We start from the raw sequence: 16,658 nt of genomic DNA on the forward strand, positions 1-16,658 counted from the left end.
ATAGTCAGGATGAATGCGTGGCTTGAGAGATGGTGCAGGAAGGAGGGGTTCAGATTTTTGGGACATTGGGACCGGTTCTGGGGGAGGTGGGACTATTACAAATTGGACGGTCTGCACCTGGGCCGGACTGGAACCAATGTCCTTGGAGGTGCTTTTGCTAACGCTGTTGGGGAGGGTTTAAACTAATGTGGCAGGGGGATGGGAACCAATTGAGGTCAGTTGACAGTGAGGAGGTAGTAACAAAAGCCTGTAAGAAACTAGATCATGAAGTCAGTGTGACTAAGGGGAAGAGCAGGCAGGGAACAGATGATGAATATAAAGGGACTGGTGGTCTGAGGTGCATTTGTTTTAATGCAAGAAGTGTAGTTGGTAAGGCAGATGAACTTAGGGCTTGGATTAGTACCTGGGAGTATGATGTTATTGCTATTACTGAGACTTGGTTGAGGGAAGGGCATGATTGGCAACTAAATATCTCAGGATATCGATGCTTCAGGCGGGATAGAGAGGGAGGTAAAAGGGGTGGAGGAGTTGCATTACTGGTCAAAGAGGATATCACAGCTGTGCTGAAGGAGGGCACTATGGAGGACTCGAGCAGTGAGGCAATATGGACAGAACTCAGAAATAGGAAGGGTGCGGTAACAATGTTGGGGCTGTACTACAGGCCTCCCAACAGCGAGCGTGAGATAGAGGTACAAATATGTAAACAGATTATGGAAAGATGTAGGAGCAACAGGGTGGTGGTGATAGGAGATTTTAATTTTCCCAACATTGACTGGGATTCGCTTAATGTTAGAGGTCCAGATGGAGCAGAATTTGTAAGGAGCATCCAGGAGGGTTTTCTAGAGCAGTATGTAAATAGTCCAACTCGGGAAGGGGCCATACTGGACCTGGTGTTCGGGAATGAGCCCGGCCAGGTTGTTGAAGTTTCAGTAGGGGACTACTTTGGGAATAGTGATCACAATTCCGTAAGCTTTAAAATACTCATGGACAAAGACGAGAGTGGTCCTAAAGCAAGAGTGCTAAATTGGGGGAAGGCCAACTATACCAAAATTCGGCAGGAGCTGGGAAATGTAGATTGGGAGCAGCTGTTTGAAGGTAAATCCACATGTGATATGTGGGAGGCTTTTAAAGAGAGGTTGATTAGCGTGCAGGAGAGACATGTTCCTGTGCAAATGAGGGATAGAAATGGCAAGATTAGGGAACCATGGATGACAGGTGAAATTGTGAGACTAGCTAAGAGGAAAAAAGAAGCATACATAAGGTCTAGGCGGCTGATGAAAGACGAAGCTTTGAAAGAATATCGGGAATGTAGGACCAATCTGAAACGAGGAATTAAGAGGGCTAAAAGGGGTCATGAAATATCTTTAGCAAACAGGGTTAAGGAAAATCCCAAAGCCTTTTATTCATATATAAGGAGAAAGAGGGTAACTAGAGAAAGGATTGGCCCACTAAAGGACAAAGGAGGAATGTTATGCTTGGACTCAGAGAAAATGGGTGAGATTCTAAACGAGTACTTTGCATCGGTATTCACCGAGGAGAGGGACATGACGGATGTTGAGGTTAGGAACAGATGTTTGATTACTCTAGGTCAAGTCGGCATAAGGAGGGAGGAAGTGTTGGGTATTCTAAAGGGCATTAAGGTGGACAAGGCCCCAGGTCCGGATGGGATCTATCCCAGGTTACTGAGGGAAGCGAGAGAGGAAATAGCTGGGGCCTTAACAGATATCTTTGCAGCATCCTTAAACACGGGTGAGGTCCCGGAGGACTGGAGAATTGCTAATGTTGTCCCCTTGTTTAAGAAGGGTAGCAGGGATAATCCAGGAAATTATAGACCGGTGAGTCTGACGTCAGTGGTAGGGAAGCTGCTGGAGAAGATACTGAGGGATAGGATCTATTCCCATTTGGAAGAAAATGGGCTCATCAGTGATAGGCAACATGGTTTTGTGCAGGGAAGGTCATGTCTAACCAACTTAATAGAATTCTTTGAGGAAGTGACAAAGTTGATTGATGACGGAAGGGCTGTCGATGTCATATACATGGACTTCAGTAAGGCGTTTGATAAGGTTCCCCATGGCAGGCTGATGGAGAAAGTGAAGGCGCTTGGGGTCCAAGGTGTACTAGCTAGATGGATAAAGAACTGGCTGGGCAACAGGAGACAGAGAGTAGCAGTAGAAGGGAGTTTCTCAAAATGGAGACGTGTGACCAGTGGTGTTCCACAGGGATCCGTGCTGGGACCACTGTTGTTTGTGATATACATTAATGATTTGGAGGAAAGTATAGGTGGACTGATTAGCAAATTTGCAGACGACACTAAGATTGGTGGAGTAGCAGATAGTGAAGGGGACTGTCAGAGAATACAGCAGAATATAGATAGATTGGAGAGTTGGGCAGAGAAATGGCAGATGGAGTTCAATCAGGGCAAATGCGAGGTGATGCATTTTGGAAGATCCAATTCAAGAGTGAACTATACAGTAAATGGAAAAGTCCTGGGGAAAATTGATGTCCAGAGAGATTTGGGTGTTCAGGTCCACTGTTCCCTGAAGGTGGCTACGCAGGTAAATAGAGTGGTCAAGAAGGCATACGGCATGCTTTCCTTCATCGGACGGGGCATTGAGTACAAGAGTTGGCAGGTCATGTTACAGTTGTATAGGACTTTGGTTCGGCCACATTTGGAATACTGCGCACAGTTCTGGTCGCCACATTATCAAAAGGATGTGGATGCTTTGGAAAGGGTGCAGAGGAGGTTCACCAGGATGTTGCCTGGTATGGAGGGCGCTAGCTATGAAGAGAGGTTGAGTAGATTAGGATTATTTTCATTAGAAAGACGGAGGTTGAGGGGGAACCTGATTGAGGTGTACAAAATCATGAGAGGTATAGACATGGTGGATAGCAAGAAGCTTTTTCCCAGAGTGGGGGTTTCAATTACTAGAGGACACGAGTTCAAAGTGAAAGGGGAAATGTTTAGGGGGGATATGCGTGGAAAGTTCTTTACGCAGAGGGTGGTGGGCACCTGGAACGCATTGCCAGCGGAGGTGGTAGATGCGGGCACGATGGAGTCTTTTAAGATGTATCTAGACAGATACATGAATGGGCAGGAAGAAAAGAGATACAGAAGCTTAGAAAATAGGCGACATGTTTAGAGAGAGGATCTGGATCGGCGCAGGCTTGGAGGGCCGAAGGGCCTGTTCCTGTGCTGTAATTATCTTTGTTCTTTGTTCTTTGTACAACAGGAAAGAATTGTTCACATTATAGTGAATGTGTGGGATTTAGAAATACTAGGAGTGGAGACGAGTTATTACTTGTCTGCTCGATCCCCATAGCCCTGTAAAATTATTTCCTTCAAGTGCCCATTCAAATTCCTTTTGTAATCCTCGATTGGCTCCATTTCCACTGCCCCCGTGGGCAGCGAGTTACAGATCATCACCAATCAGTGTAAAAAAAGTTCTTGCGCACATTCCCCCTGTATCTCCTGTCCAAAACCTTCAATCTGTGTCCCCTAGTCCTTGTACCAATAGTTAACGGGAACAATGTTTCCTTGCCAACTTAGTTAAAACTGTCATAGCCGAAAACACATCTATCAATTCTCCCCTCACTCTCCTTTGATGCAGGTAGAACAACCCTAGCTTTTCCAACCTAACCTTGTAACTAAAATCCTCCATCCCTGGATCCATTCTGGTGAATTTCCTCTGCATCCTCTCAAGGACGCTCACATTCTTTCTTAAGTGTGGCAAGCAAAACTGGAAGCAACACGCCAACTGGGGCCTAACCAGAGCTTTATAATGGTTCAGCATAACTTCCCTGCTTTGTACTCAATGCCTCTTTTTTTCAAGCCCAAGATCCCATATGCTTTGCTAACCACTCTCGCAATATGTCTTGCCACCTTCAAAGATTGATGCACATGAACCCCAAGTCCCTCTATTCCAACACACACTTTAGAACTGTGCCATTAAGTAAATATTGCCTCTCCTTATTCCTTATGCCTAAATACATCACCTCACACTTGTCACTATTAAATTCCATCTGCCACCTGTCTGCCCATTCTGCTAGCCTATCATTGTCCTGTTGCAGGCAGTTCATATCATCCTCACTGTTTGCCACTCCTCCAAGTTTGTTGTCATCGGGATATTTTGAGATTCTACTCAATATTCCAAGGTCCAAGTCATTTATCTTTAGCAAAAAAAGCAGTGGTTCCAGCACTGACCATTGGGAAAAACCACTGTCGACTATCCTCCAGTCTGACAAAGAATCATTTCATAAGACTCGCTGTTTTCTGTCCTTAAACCAATTTTCTATCCAATTGGACACTGACCCTCCTATACCACGAACCTCAATTTTGTAAACCCCACTTTTATGTGGTACCTTGTCAAACGCTTCCTTAAAATCCATATAAACAACATCCACTGCATTCCCTTCATCAAGCTGCTCTGTTAGTTCATCAAAAAATGCAGTTAGATTAGTCAAGCATGAACTCCCATTTATAAATCCATGCTCACTCTCCTTAATTAACTCAAACCTCTCCAAGTGACTGTTGATTTTTTACCCTGATTATTCTTTCTAAAACCTTACCCACCGCTGCTGTTAATCTAACTAGCCTGTAGTTAGCCGGACTGTCTTTACACCCTTTCTTGAATAAGGGCGTCGCATTTGCCACTGTTTACTCCTGGCACCTCCCCAGTATCCAGGGAAGATTGGAAGATTATGGCAAACTCTTCCAGTATCTGCATCCGCATTTCCTTTCGCAACCTGGGATGCCAGCCATCCAGACCAGGTGATTGATCTACCCTAAGGACAGCCAGCCTTTTTAGTACCTCCCTCTCTCAATTTGTACCCTCTCCATTGACTCTACTCTCTTCACTTCGACTGATATTTTGTCAAATTCCACTTCCTCGGTGATCACTGATGCAAAGTACTCATTAATTAGATTAACATTGCCCTGCACCTCGAAGCTTATATTATCCTTTTTGTTCCTAATAGGCCCGACTCAACCTCTTACTACCCACTTACCATTTACATGCTGCTCGAAGATTTTTGGGTTTCCTTTCATGTTGACTGCCAGTCTATTCTCATAGAAATAGAGAATAAGCAAATATAGAAGATATAAGTATTTCCCATCCTTGATGAGGTGGAATTTTTTATGCTGTGGGTAGTAATGTCTTGGCCCACGAGTGTGGTGGAAGCAGAGACAATCAATGATTTGAAAAGGAAATTAGATGGATACTTGAAGGAAAGAAACTTGCAGGAGGAAAGGGACCGAGCTGGTGAGTGGAACTGACTAGATTGCTCCGGGGAGAGCCAGCATGGACGTGATAGGCCAAACGACCAGCTTCTGTGCTGTAAATGACTCTGTGTTGTTTCTCAAATTCAATCCACTGGTGCTTGATAAATAATTTCAAAGTAAATTGTGCAACCGGAAAATCAGAACCAAGGCAAGGGACGCATCAGGAAGCAAAATTGCTGAAACCCGGGATTGAACCATGGACCTTTAGATTTTCAGTCTAACGCTCTGCCAACTGAGCTATTGCAGCCCTACGTTAACAATGGTTTGGTGTCCTTGTTTTGGAAGAATATACATACATTCAAGTTTTCCAAAAAATTAAAGAACACAACATGTGAGTAATATTCCCCATTGCTTTCTCAGTACTGATGGATTGTGAAGCGGGAGACAGCCAGAAGTGCCACTGAGCCGCACAGACCCCGAGCTGAGAATGAAATGAGATCAAATTCAATCTTTCATAGTGAGATGCTGCTGAGAGGTCAGAGTCCTGAATCAAAGCGAGACTTGCTCATTTCAAACACTCCCTGTACTCTCTGCTCATGAAGCCTTACAAAAGGGAAAAACAGAATGGCACTCAAACTCACAACCCTGCCATTAAAAGTCTCATATTCGACTGACAGAACTGTCACTTCTACTCGGTCTCTTATTGGATGGATGCAACTCCAACGCAGGGGTGGCATTCAAATCCTCCCATGGGTCCACATGTCAGACTGAGTTCCATGTTGTAGACTCAAGCAAAGGAAATCTGCTCACTTCCAAAACTATCAGCGAATTGAAGCTGATTACAATCAACATCATCAGAGGTCAGAACGACCTGGTGAAAGAAGACACCCTGAAGAAGGATCCACAATTATTCAAAGGCATCGACAAAGTGAAAAACAAGAAAATCGATGAGTCAATGCAAGCCAAACAACAGAAACACTGAAGAATTCCATTCCATTCCAGTCCAGAACCCAGTCCTGTTGTTTTTGGAGTCAGGTCACAATTACAGCAACAACTTTATATTCCCACTTGGCTCTCTGCACATTTAGTTAATTACAATTTTGTCGACAAGCTCTTTGAATCCAGTTGTCTGGTCTTTAAGCCAGCTCCGGATGGAAGTCAATTCCACCTTATGCAAGGCTGAAACCAATAGATAACCTTAATCTAAAAATGCCAGCAGACCAGGGCTCGTCCGGGTCTTGAACCCGGGATCTGTCGCATGTTAATTAACCATACACCCAAAGCATGAATCATACCCCTAGACCAACGAACCACTGACAGATCAAGCTTCATTAGCTGCTGTGGAATTTGACAGGAACCCCCCAGCCAATCATCCATTTTTTTTCAGATCAAAGCAACATCCTGCAAATGCTGAAATAAAAACAGAAAGTGCTGGAAATGTTCAGCAGCTCTGGCAGCATCTGTGCTGTGAGAAACACAGTTAACATTTCACGGCACTCATCTTTTGTTTCAGCCATCCTTTCAGACTGCTTCTGTCCATCCAATCTCACTTTCTATTCTATCCACATTCTAACCATTCACTACGTTACTACATTTTTCATGAATACCTCATTTCTTTTATTAATGACAATTTTGTATTTCTGGCCTTTGCTTCAGACACCACCACAAGTGGAATCATGTCTCCATCTACCCAATCAAACCACTTCGCTGTTTCCTCACATTGCAATGTTTCTTTCACCCTGACAGACTGTGGAGTTTCTGCTGCTTGATTGCAGTCCTTGCTTCCCGCCAGTAGATATCACCGCACTGCAATACAGTGAAGTTTACAAATCTGAGTGAGACACAACAGGAAATAATTGTTCACATTATAGTGAATGTGTGGGATTTAGAAATACTAGGTGTGGAGACGAGTTATTATTGCACTCTGCTATTACATCTTTTATAATGGACTCCAGCATTTTCCCCACGACTGATGTCAGGCTAACCGGTATATAATTCGCTGTTTTCTTTCTGCTTCTTTTTTTAAATAGCGGAGTTACATTAACTACCGTCCAATCCATTGGAACTGTGCCAGAGTCGATAGATTTTTGAAAAAAGACCAGAAATGCATCTGCTATTTCAAGGGCCACTTCCTTAAGTACTCTGGGATGTAGATTATTGGGCCCTGGGGATTTTTCGGCCTTCAATCCCATCCATTTCCCAAACATTCCCTACTAATACTGATTTCATACAGTTCCTCCTTCTCACTAGACCCTATGTTCCCCAACATTTCTGGGAGATAATTTGTATCCTCCTTTGTGAAGACAGATCCAAAGTATGTATTTAATTGGTCTGCCATTTCTTTGTTCCCCATTATAAATTCCCCCGTTTCTGACTGTAAGGGGCCCACATTTGTCTTCACTAATCTTTTTCTCTACACATATCTATAGAAGCTTTTACAGTCAGTTTTTATGTTCTCTGCTAGCTTACTCTCATACTCTATTTCCCCCTTCTTAATCAATCCTTTTGTCCTCCTCTGCTAAATTCCAAACTGCTCACAAACGTCAGATTTGCTGCTTGTTCTGGCCATTTTATATTTCTCCTCCTTGGATCTAATACTTTCCTTAATTTCTTTTGTAAGCCACAGTTGAGCCACCCTTCCTGTTTTACTTTTGCACAGACAGGAATGAACAATTGTTGTAATTCATCCATGCGCTCTTTAAATGCTAGCCATTGCCTATCCACTGCCAACCCTTTAAGTAACGTTCCCCAATCTATCATAGCCAACTCCCGCCTCATACCTTCATAGTTTTCTTTGTTTAGATTCAGGACCCGAGTCTAGGAATCAACTCTCTCACTCTCCATCTTAATGAAGAATTTTATCATATTATGGGCGCACTTCCCCAAGGGACCCCACACAACAAGATTGTTAACTAATCCTTTCTCATTGCACAATACCCAGTCCAGGATGGCCTGTTCTCTAGAGGTGTTATGCACCTCTATCAATTCTCCACTCAATCTCCTTTGAGAAAGGCAGAATAATCCTAGCTTTTCCAACCTAACCTTGTAACTAAAATCCCCCATCCCTGGATCCATTCTGGTAAATCGCCTCTGCGTCCTCTCAAGGACCCTCACATTCTTTCTAAAGTCTGCTGAGCAGAACTGGAAGCAACACTCCAATTGGGGCCTAACCAGAGTTTTATAATGGTTCAGCATAACTTCCCTGCTTTTGTACTCAATGCCTCTACTTATAAAGCCCAAGATCCCATATGCTTTGCGAACCACTCTCGCAATATGACTTGCCTTCTTCAAAGATTGATGCACATGAACCCCAAGTCCCTCTATTCCAGTACACTCTTTAGAACTGTGCCATTAAGTATATATTGCCTCTCCCTATTCCTTATGCCAAAATACATCACCTCACACTTGTCACTATTAAATTCCATCTGCCACCTGTCTGCCCATTCTGCTAGCCTATCACTGTCCTGTTGCAGGCAGTTCATATCATCTTCACTGTTTGCCGCTCCTCCAGGTTTGGTGTCATCGGCATATTTTGAGATTCTACTCTGTATTCCAAGATCCAAGTCACTTACCTTGAGCAAAAAAAGCAGTGGATCTAGCACTGACCCTTGGAGAACACCACTGTCGACTATCCTCCAGTCTGACAAAGAACCATTTAATAAGACTCGCTGTTTTCTGTCCTTAAACCAATTTTCTATCCAATTGGACACTGACCCTCCTATACCACGAACCTCAATTTTGTTAACCGCCCTTTTATGTGGTACCTTGTCAAACGCTTCCTTAAAATCCATATAGACATCATCCACTGCATTCCCTTCATCAACCTGCTCTGTTAGTTCATCAAAAAATGCAGTTAGATTAGTCAAGCATGAACTCCCATTTATAAATCCATGCTCACTCTCCTTAATTAACTCGAACCTCTCCAAGTGACTGTTGATTTTTTACCCTGATTATTCTTTCTAAAACCTTTCCCACCGCTGCTGTTAATCTAACTAGCCTGTAGTTACCCGGACTGTCCTTACACCCTTTCTTGTATAAGGGTGTCGCATTTGCCACTGTTTAATCCTCTGGCACCTCTCCCGTATCCAGGGAAGATTGGAAGATTATAGCAAGCCCTTCCGTTATCTGCATCCGCATTTCCTTTCGCAACCTGGGATGTGAGACATCCGGACCAGGTGATTTATCTTCCCTAAGCACAGCCAGCCTTTTTAGTACCTCCCTCTCTCAATTTGTACCCTCTCCATTGACTCTACTCTCTTCACTTCGACTGATATTTTGTCAAATTCCACTTCCTTAGTGATCACTGATACAAAGTACTCATTAAGTAGATTAACATTGCCCTGCACCTCTAAGCTTATATTATCCTTTTTGTCCCTCATAGGCCCGACTCAACCTCTTACTACCCACTTATCATTTACATGCTGCTCGAAGATTTTTGGGTTTCCTTTCATGTTGACTGTCAGTCTATTCTCATAGAAATAGAGAATAAGCAAATATAGAAGATATAAGTATTTCCCATCCTTGATGAGGTGGAATTTTTTATGCTGCGGGTAGTAATGTCTTGGCCCACGAGTGTAGTGGAAGCAGCGACAATCAATGATTTGAAAAGGAAATTAGATGGATACTTGAAGGAAAGAAACTTGCAGGAGGAAAGGGACCGAGCTGGTGAGTGGAACTGACTAGATTGCTCCGGGAGAGCCAGCATTGACGTGATAGGCCAAACGACCACCTTCTGTGCTGTAAATGACTCTGTGTTGTTTCTCAAATTCAATCCACTGGTGCTTGGTAAATAATCTCAAAGCAAATTGTGCAACCAGAAAATCAGAACCAAGGCAAGGGACGCACAAGGAAGCAAAATTGCTGAAACCCGGGATTGAATCAGGAACCTTTAAATCTTCAGTCTAACGCTCTCCCAACTGAGCTATTTCAGCCCTACATTAATAGTGGCTTGGTGTCCTTGTTTTGGAAGAAAATACATACATTCAAGTTTTCCAAAAAATTAAAGAACACAACATGTGAGTAATATTCCCCATTGCTTTCTCAGTACTGATGGATTGTGAAGCGGGAGATAGCCAGAAGTGCCACTGAGCCGCACAGACCCCGAGCTGAGAATGAAATGAGATCAAATTCAATCTTTCATAGTGAGATGCTGCTGAGAGGTAAGAGTCCTGAATCAAAGCGAGACTTGCTCATTTCAAACACTCCCTGTACTCTCTGCTCATGAAGCCTTACAAAAGGGAAAAACAGAATGGCACTCAAACTCACAACCCTGCCATTAAAAGTCTCATATTCGACTGACAGAACTGTCACTTCTACTCGGTCTCTTATTGGATGGATGCAACTCCAACGCAGGGGTGGCATTCAAATCCTCCCATGGGTCCACATGTCAGACTGAGTTCCATGTTGTAGACTCAAGCAAAGGAATTCTGCTCACTTCCAAAACTATCAGCGAATTGAAGCTGATTACAATCAACATCATCAGAGGTCAGAGCTACCTGGTGAAAGAAGACACCCTGAAGAAGGATCCACAATTATTCAAAGGCATCGACAAAGTGAAAAACAAGAAAATCGATGAGTCAATGCAAGCCAAACAACAGAAACACTGAAGAATTCCATTCCATTCCAGTCCAGAACCCAGTCCTGTTGTTTTTGGAGTCAGGTCTCAATTACTGCATCAACTTTATATTCCCAGTTGGTTATCTGTACATTTAGTTAATTACAATTTTGTCGACAAGCTCTTTGAATCCAATTGTCTGGTCCTCAAGCCAGCTCCGTAGGGAAGTCAATTCCACCTTCTGCAAGGCTGAAACCAATAGATAACCTTAATCTAAAAATGCCAGCAGACCAGGGCTCGTCCGGGACTTGAACCCGGGATCTCTCGCATGTTAATTAACCATACTCCCAAAACAAGAATCATGCCCCTAGACCAACGAGCCACTGACAGGTCAAGCTTTATTTGCTGCTGTGGAATTTCACTGGAACCCCCCAGCCAATCATCCATTTTTTTTCAGATCAAAGCAACATCCTGCAAATGCTGAAATAAAAACAGAAAGTGCTGGAAATGTTCAGCAGCTCTGGCAGCATCTGTGCTGTGAGAAACACAGTTAACATTTCAGGGCACTCACCTTTTGTTTCAGCTATCCTTTCAGACTGCTTCTGTCCATCGAATCTCACTTTCTATTCTATCCACAATCTAACCATTCACTACGTTACTACATTTTTCATGAATTCCTCATTTCTTTTATTAATGACAATTTTGTATGTCTGGCCTTTGCTTCAGACACCACCACAAGTGGAATCATGTCTCCATCTACCCAATCAAACCACTTCGCTGTTGCCTCACATTGCAATGTTTCTTTCACCCTGACAGACTGTGGAGTTTCTGCTGTTTGATTGCAGTTCTAGCTTCCTGCCAGTAGATGTCACCTCACTCCAATACAGTGAAGTTTACAAATCTGAGAGAGACACAACAGGAAATAATTGTTCACATTATAGTGAATGTGTGGGATTTAGAAATACTAGGAGTGGAGACGAGTTACTATTGCACTCTGCTATGACATCTTTTATAATGGACTCCAGCATTTTCCCCACGACTGATGTCAGGCTAACCGGTATATAATTCGCTGTTTTCTTTCTGCCTCTTTTTTTAAATAGTGGAGTTACATTAACTACCGTCCAATCCATTGGAACTGTTCCAGAGTCGATAGAATTTTTTAAAAAGACCAGAAATGCATCTGCCATTTCAAGGGCCACTTCCTTAAGTACTCTGGGATGTAGATTATCAGGCCCTGGGGATTTATCGGCCTTCAATCCCATCAATTTCCCAAACATTCCCAATAATACTGATTTCATACAGTTCCTCCTTCTCACTCGACCCTATGTTCCCCAACATTTCTGGGAGATAATTTGTATCCTCCTTTGTGAAGACAGATCCAAAGTATGTATTTAATTGGTCTGCCATTTCTTTGTTCCCCATTATAAATTCCCCCGTTTCTGACTGTAAAGGGCCACATTTGTCGTCAATAATCTTTTTCTCTACACATATCTATAGAAGCTTTTACAGTCAGTTTTTATGTTCTCTGCTAGCTTACTCTCATACTCTATTTCCCCCTTCTTAATCAATCCTTTTGTCCTCCTCTGCTAAATTCCAAACTGCTCACAATCTTCAGGTTTGCTGCTTGTTCTGGCCATTTTATACTTCTCCTCCTTGGATCTAATACTTTCCTTAATTTCTTTTGTAAGCCACAGTTGAGCCACCCTTCCTGTTTTACTTTTGCACAGACAGGAATTAACAATTGTTGTAATTCATCCATGCGCTCTTTAAATGCTAGCCATTGCCTATCCACTGTCAACCCTTTAAGTAACGTTCCCCAATCTATCATAGCCAACTCACGCCTCATACCTTCATAGTTTTCTTTGTTTAGATTCAGGACCCGAGTCTCGGAATCAACTCTCTCAATCTCCATCTTAATGAAGAATGTTATCATATTATGGGCGCACTTCCCCAAGGGACCCCACACAACAAGATTGTTAACTAATCCTTTCTCATTACACAATACCCAGTCCAGGATGGCCTGTTCTCTGGAGGTGTTATACACCTCTATCAATTCTCCACTCAATCTCCTTTGAGAAAGGCAGAATAATCCTAGCTTTTCCACCCTAACCTTGTAACTAAAGTCCCCCATCCCTGGATCCATTCTGGTAAATCGCCTCTGCGTCCTCTCAAGGACTCTCACATTCTTTCTAAAGTCTGCTGAGCAGAACTTGAAGCAACACTCCAATTGGGGCCTAACCAGAGTTTTATAATGGTTCAGCATAACTTCCCTGCTTTTGTACTCAATGCCTCTATTTATAAAGCCCAAGATCCCATATGCTTTGCGAACCACTCTCGCAATATGACTTGCCTCCTTCAAAGATTGATGCACATGAACCCCAAGTCCCTCTATTCCAGCACACTCTTTAGAACTGTGCCATTAAGTATATATTGCCTCTCCCTATTCCTTATGCCAAAATACATCACCTCACACTTGTCACTATTAAATTCCATCTGCCACCTGTCTGCCCATTCTGCTAGCCTATCACTGTCCTGTTGCAGGCAGTTCATATCATCCTCACTGTTTGCCACTCCTCCAAGTTTGGTGTCATCGGCATATTTTGAGATTCTACTCTGTATTCCAAGATCCAAGTCACTTACCTTTAGCAAAAAAAGCAGTGGTTCTGGCACTGACCCTTGGGGAACACCACTGTCGACTATCCTCCAGTCTGACCAAGAACCATTTAATATGACTCGCTGTTTTCAGTCTTTAAAACAATTTACTCTCCATATGGACACTGACCCTCCTAATCCATGAACCCCAATTTTGTTAACCACCCTTTTATGTGGTACTTTATAAAATGCTTTCGTAACATCCATATAAACACCATCCACTGCATTCCCTTCATCAGTATTCTCAGATAGTTTATCAACAAATGCAGTTAGATTCGTCAAGCATGAACTCCCATTGATAAATCCATGCCCACTCTCCTGAATTAACTCAAACCTCTCCAAAGGACTTGATTTTTTTCCCTGACCTGTTGATCTCATGCTGATAGCAAGCTCACCAGAGAGCATGTATTTGGCAATGTGACCGTCATCCATTTGGCCCAGTCAACAGAGTCACCGCTGACTCAAGAGGGGAAACATGCTGTGGATCCCTGCACGCTGGTGTACTTCCGCATTCGGCACTCTGTCCTGCCAGGAGATGCCCAGTATCCATCTGAGGCAGTGGAGGTGGAAGCTGTTCAGCCGCTTTTTTTGGCTTGTATAAGTTGTTGATGCTTCTCTACTACAAAGGAGGGTGCTGAGAACACAAGCCTTGTACACGTGGAGCTTTGTATTTTCGGTCAGTTTGCTGTCGGTTCACACTTGTCTTCTCAACTTTGACATGACAGCTGCAGCATTGGCAATCCTGGTGCTGATTTCAGTATCAAGGGACAGATTGCTGGTGATTGTTGATTGAAGGTATGTGAAGCTGTTGACAACCTCCAAAGTGAGGTTGTCGATGTTGATGGAAAGTGGAGTCTCTACGTCCTGGCCCGTAACTTTCATCTTCCTGATGCTGATTGTCAGTCCAAACTCTTTGCAGGCCAGGGAGAACCGATCTACAAGCTGCTGTGACTGAACTTCATTATGGGATGTCAGCACAGCATCATCAGCAAATAGCAACTCACAGACTAGGAATTTACCCACTTTGGTCTTGGCGCACAGTCTTGCCAAGTTGAACAGCTTGTCGTCAGCTCTGATGTGCAGGTGAACACCTATATCTGAGTAATTGAAAGTGTACAATAGCAGCATGGAGAAGAATATGCCAATTATAAAGGATGTGATAACTAGACAGTTCGAAAATGATGACATGATTGGGCAGAGTCAACATAGAATTATGAAAAGGAAAACAGGTTTGAAAAACCTGTTGAGATTTTTGAGGATGTTACCTATAGAACAGATAAAGGAAAACCAGTGGATGTGTGGGATTTGTATTTTCCTTTGGTAAGGTCCCACACATGAGGTGAGTAAACAAAATTAGAGCACATAGGCTTGGGGATAATATACTGATATGGATTGAGAATTGGTTAACAGACCGAAAACAGAGAGCAGGAATAACGGGTCCTTCTCAGGATGGCAGGCTGTTACTATTGGGGTACTGCAAGGATCAGTGTTGGAGCCACAGCTGTTAACAACCTATATAAATGATTTGGATGTGGGGATTAAATGCATTATTTCCAAGTTTGCAGATGACACAAAGCTCGGTGAAGTGTGAGTTGTGAGGAGGATGCAGAGAGGCTTCCAGGGGACCTGGAGAGGCTAAGTGAATGGGCAAGAACATGGAATATAATGTGAATAAGTGTGAAGTTATTCACTTTGGTAGAATAAACAGAAAGACAGAGTATTTCTTAAATGGTGAGAGGTTGGGAAGTGCCGATGTCCAAAGGGACCTGGGTGTCCTTGTTCCTGAGACACTAAAAGCTCTTGTGCAGGTGCAGCAATCAATTAGGAAGGCAAATGGTATGTTGTACCCACACGAGGGGTCATGAGTACAGGAGTAAAGATGTCTTGCTGCAATTGTATAGAGCCTTGGTGAATCCGCACTGGAGTATTGTGCACAGTTTAGTCTCCTCATCTTATGAAGGATACACTTGCCATAGAGGTGGTGAAACAGAGGGTCAACAGACTAATCTTTTTTTTGCATTTATTTCATTTCATCTCAGTTTGTTCAGTTTGCTTACCTACTGTTTTTTTTTCAGGTTTGTACTTGCTGCTGTTCAATATTCAGTCCATTAACACCTAATCTGTACGAATGCTTTGTCTTTCAACACACCATTAACATATTGTTTGCCTTTGCTGCATGACCTTTTGGTCAGCTATGTGGCCTTGTCCAATCTACACCTTCTCCTTTGTTATCTCTTGCCCCACCCCCACCCCACTTGCTTGTAACCTGTGACTTTTCTAATATATGTCAGTTCCGAAGATGGGTCACTGACCTGAAACATTAACTCTGCTTCTCTTTTCACAGATGCTGCCAGACCTGCTGAGTGGTTCCAGCATTTCTTGTTTTTATGTCACCAGACTAATCCCTGGGATGGTGGGATTGTCTGATAAGGAAACTGGGCCTGTATTCCTTAAAGTTTCGAAGAATGAGAGGTGATCTGATTGAAACTGACAAAATTCTTACAGGGCGTGACAGTGTGGATGTCGACAGGATGTTTGCCCTGGTTGGTGAGTCTAAAACCAAAGGACATCGTCTCAGAATAAGGAGTAGGCCATTTAAAACTGAGATGGGTGGAATTTCTTCACTCAGACGGTGGTGAATCATTGGAATACTGTGCCCCAGAGGGCTGTGGCAGCTCAATCATTGAGCATGTTCAAGACAGAAATTGATAGAAATCTTGATACTCATGACATCAAGGGATATGGGGATAGCATGGGAAAGGGGCTTTGAGGTAGGTGATCAGCCATGATCGAATTGAACGACAGAGCAGGCTCGACGGGCTGAATAGCTTACTCCTATGTTCCTCTGTTCCTAAGAGAGTTGGCGCCAGCGCGCAGCCCTGCTTTACCCCACTGCTGATCTTGAAAGCGTCTGATGTTGCTCCATTGTAACTGATGGACCTGTGCATGTTCTCGTGGAAAGAAGAGATGATGCCCAAGAGGTCAGGAGGGCAGCCTATGTTCCATCGCAGTTTGAAGAGGCCGTCTCTGCTGACAAGATCAAATGCCTTAGTGATGTTAATAAAAATGTGTGAGGCTCTGTGGCGCAATGGGTAACGTGTTGGACTTCTAAATAATGATTAAGACGGTATTCAAAGGTTGTGGGTTCAAGTCCCACCAGAGTCAGGTTTTGGACCAGAAACAGAGGAGCACAACGGAACAGCAAATGAAGAAATGCGTCAAAAGCACAGACTC

The 16,658-nt window shown here is 43.3% G+C and overlaps 1 protein-coding gene and 2 non-coding genes across 3 annotated transcripts in view; 1 reads left to right on the plus strand and 2 right to left on the minus strand.

The window, feature by feature from the left end:
* The window catches only part of LOC137365671 (histone H2A-like), a 65,363-nt gene that overhangs the window by 21,425 nt on the left and 27,280 nt on the right, over positions 1-16,658 (minus strand). The window lies entirely within an intron of this gene.
* trnaf-gaa (transfer RNA phenylalanine (anticodon GAA)) lies at positions 5,453-5,525 on the minus strand. Its single transcript has one exon. It is a non-coding gene; the product is annotated as a tRNA-Phe (tRNA).
* On the plus strand, positions 16,499-16,589 carry trnar-ucu (transfer RNA arginine (anticodon UCU)). The gene is given in 2 exon segments: positions 16,499-16,535; positions 16,554-16,589. It is a non-coding gene; the product is annotated as a tRNA-Arg (tRNA).

This window comes from Heterodontus francisci, unplaced genomic scaffold (genome assembly GCF_036365525.1).
Source record: "Heterodontus francisci isolate sHetFra1 unplaced genomic scaffold, sHetFra1.hap1 HAP1_SCAFFOLD_51_1, whole genome shotgun sequence".
NCBI lineage: Eukaryota > Metazoa > Chordata > Chondrichthyes > Heterodontiformes > Heterodontidae > Heterodontus > Heterodontus francisci.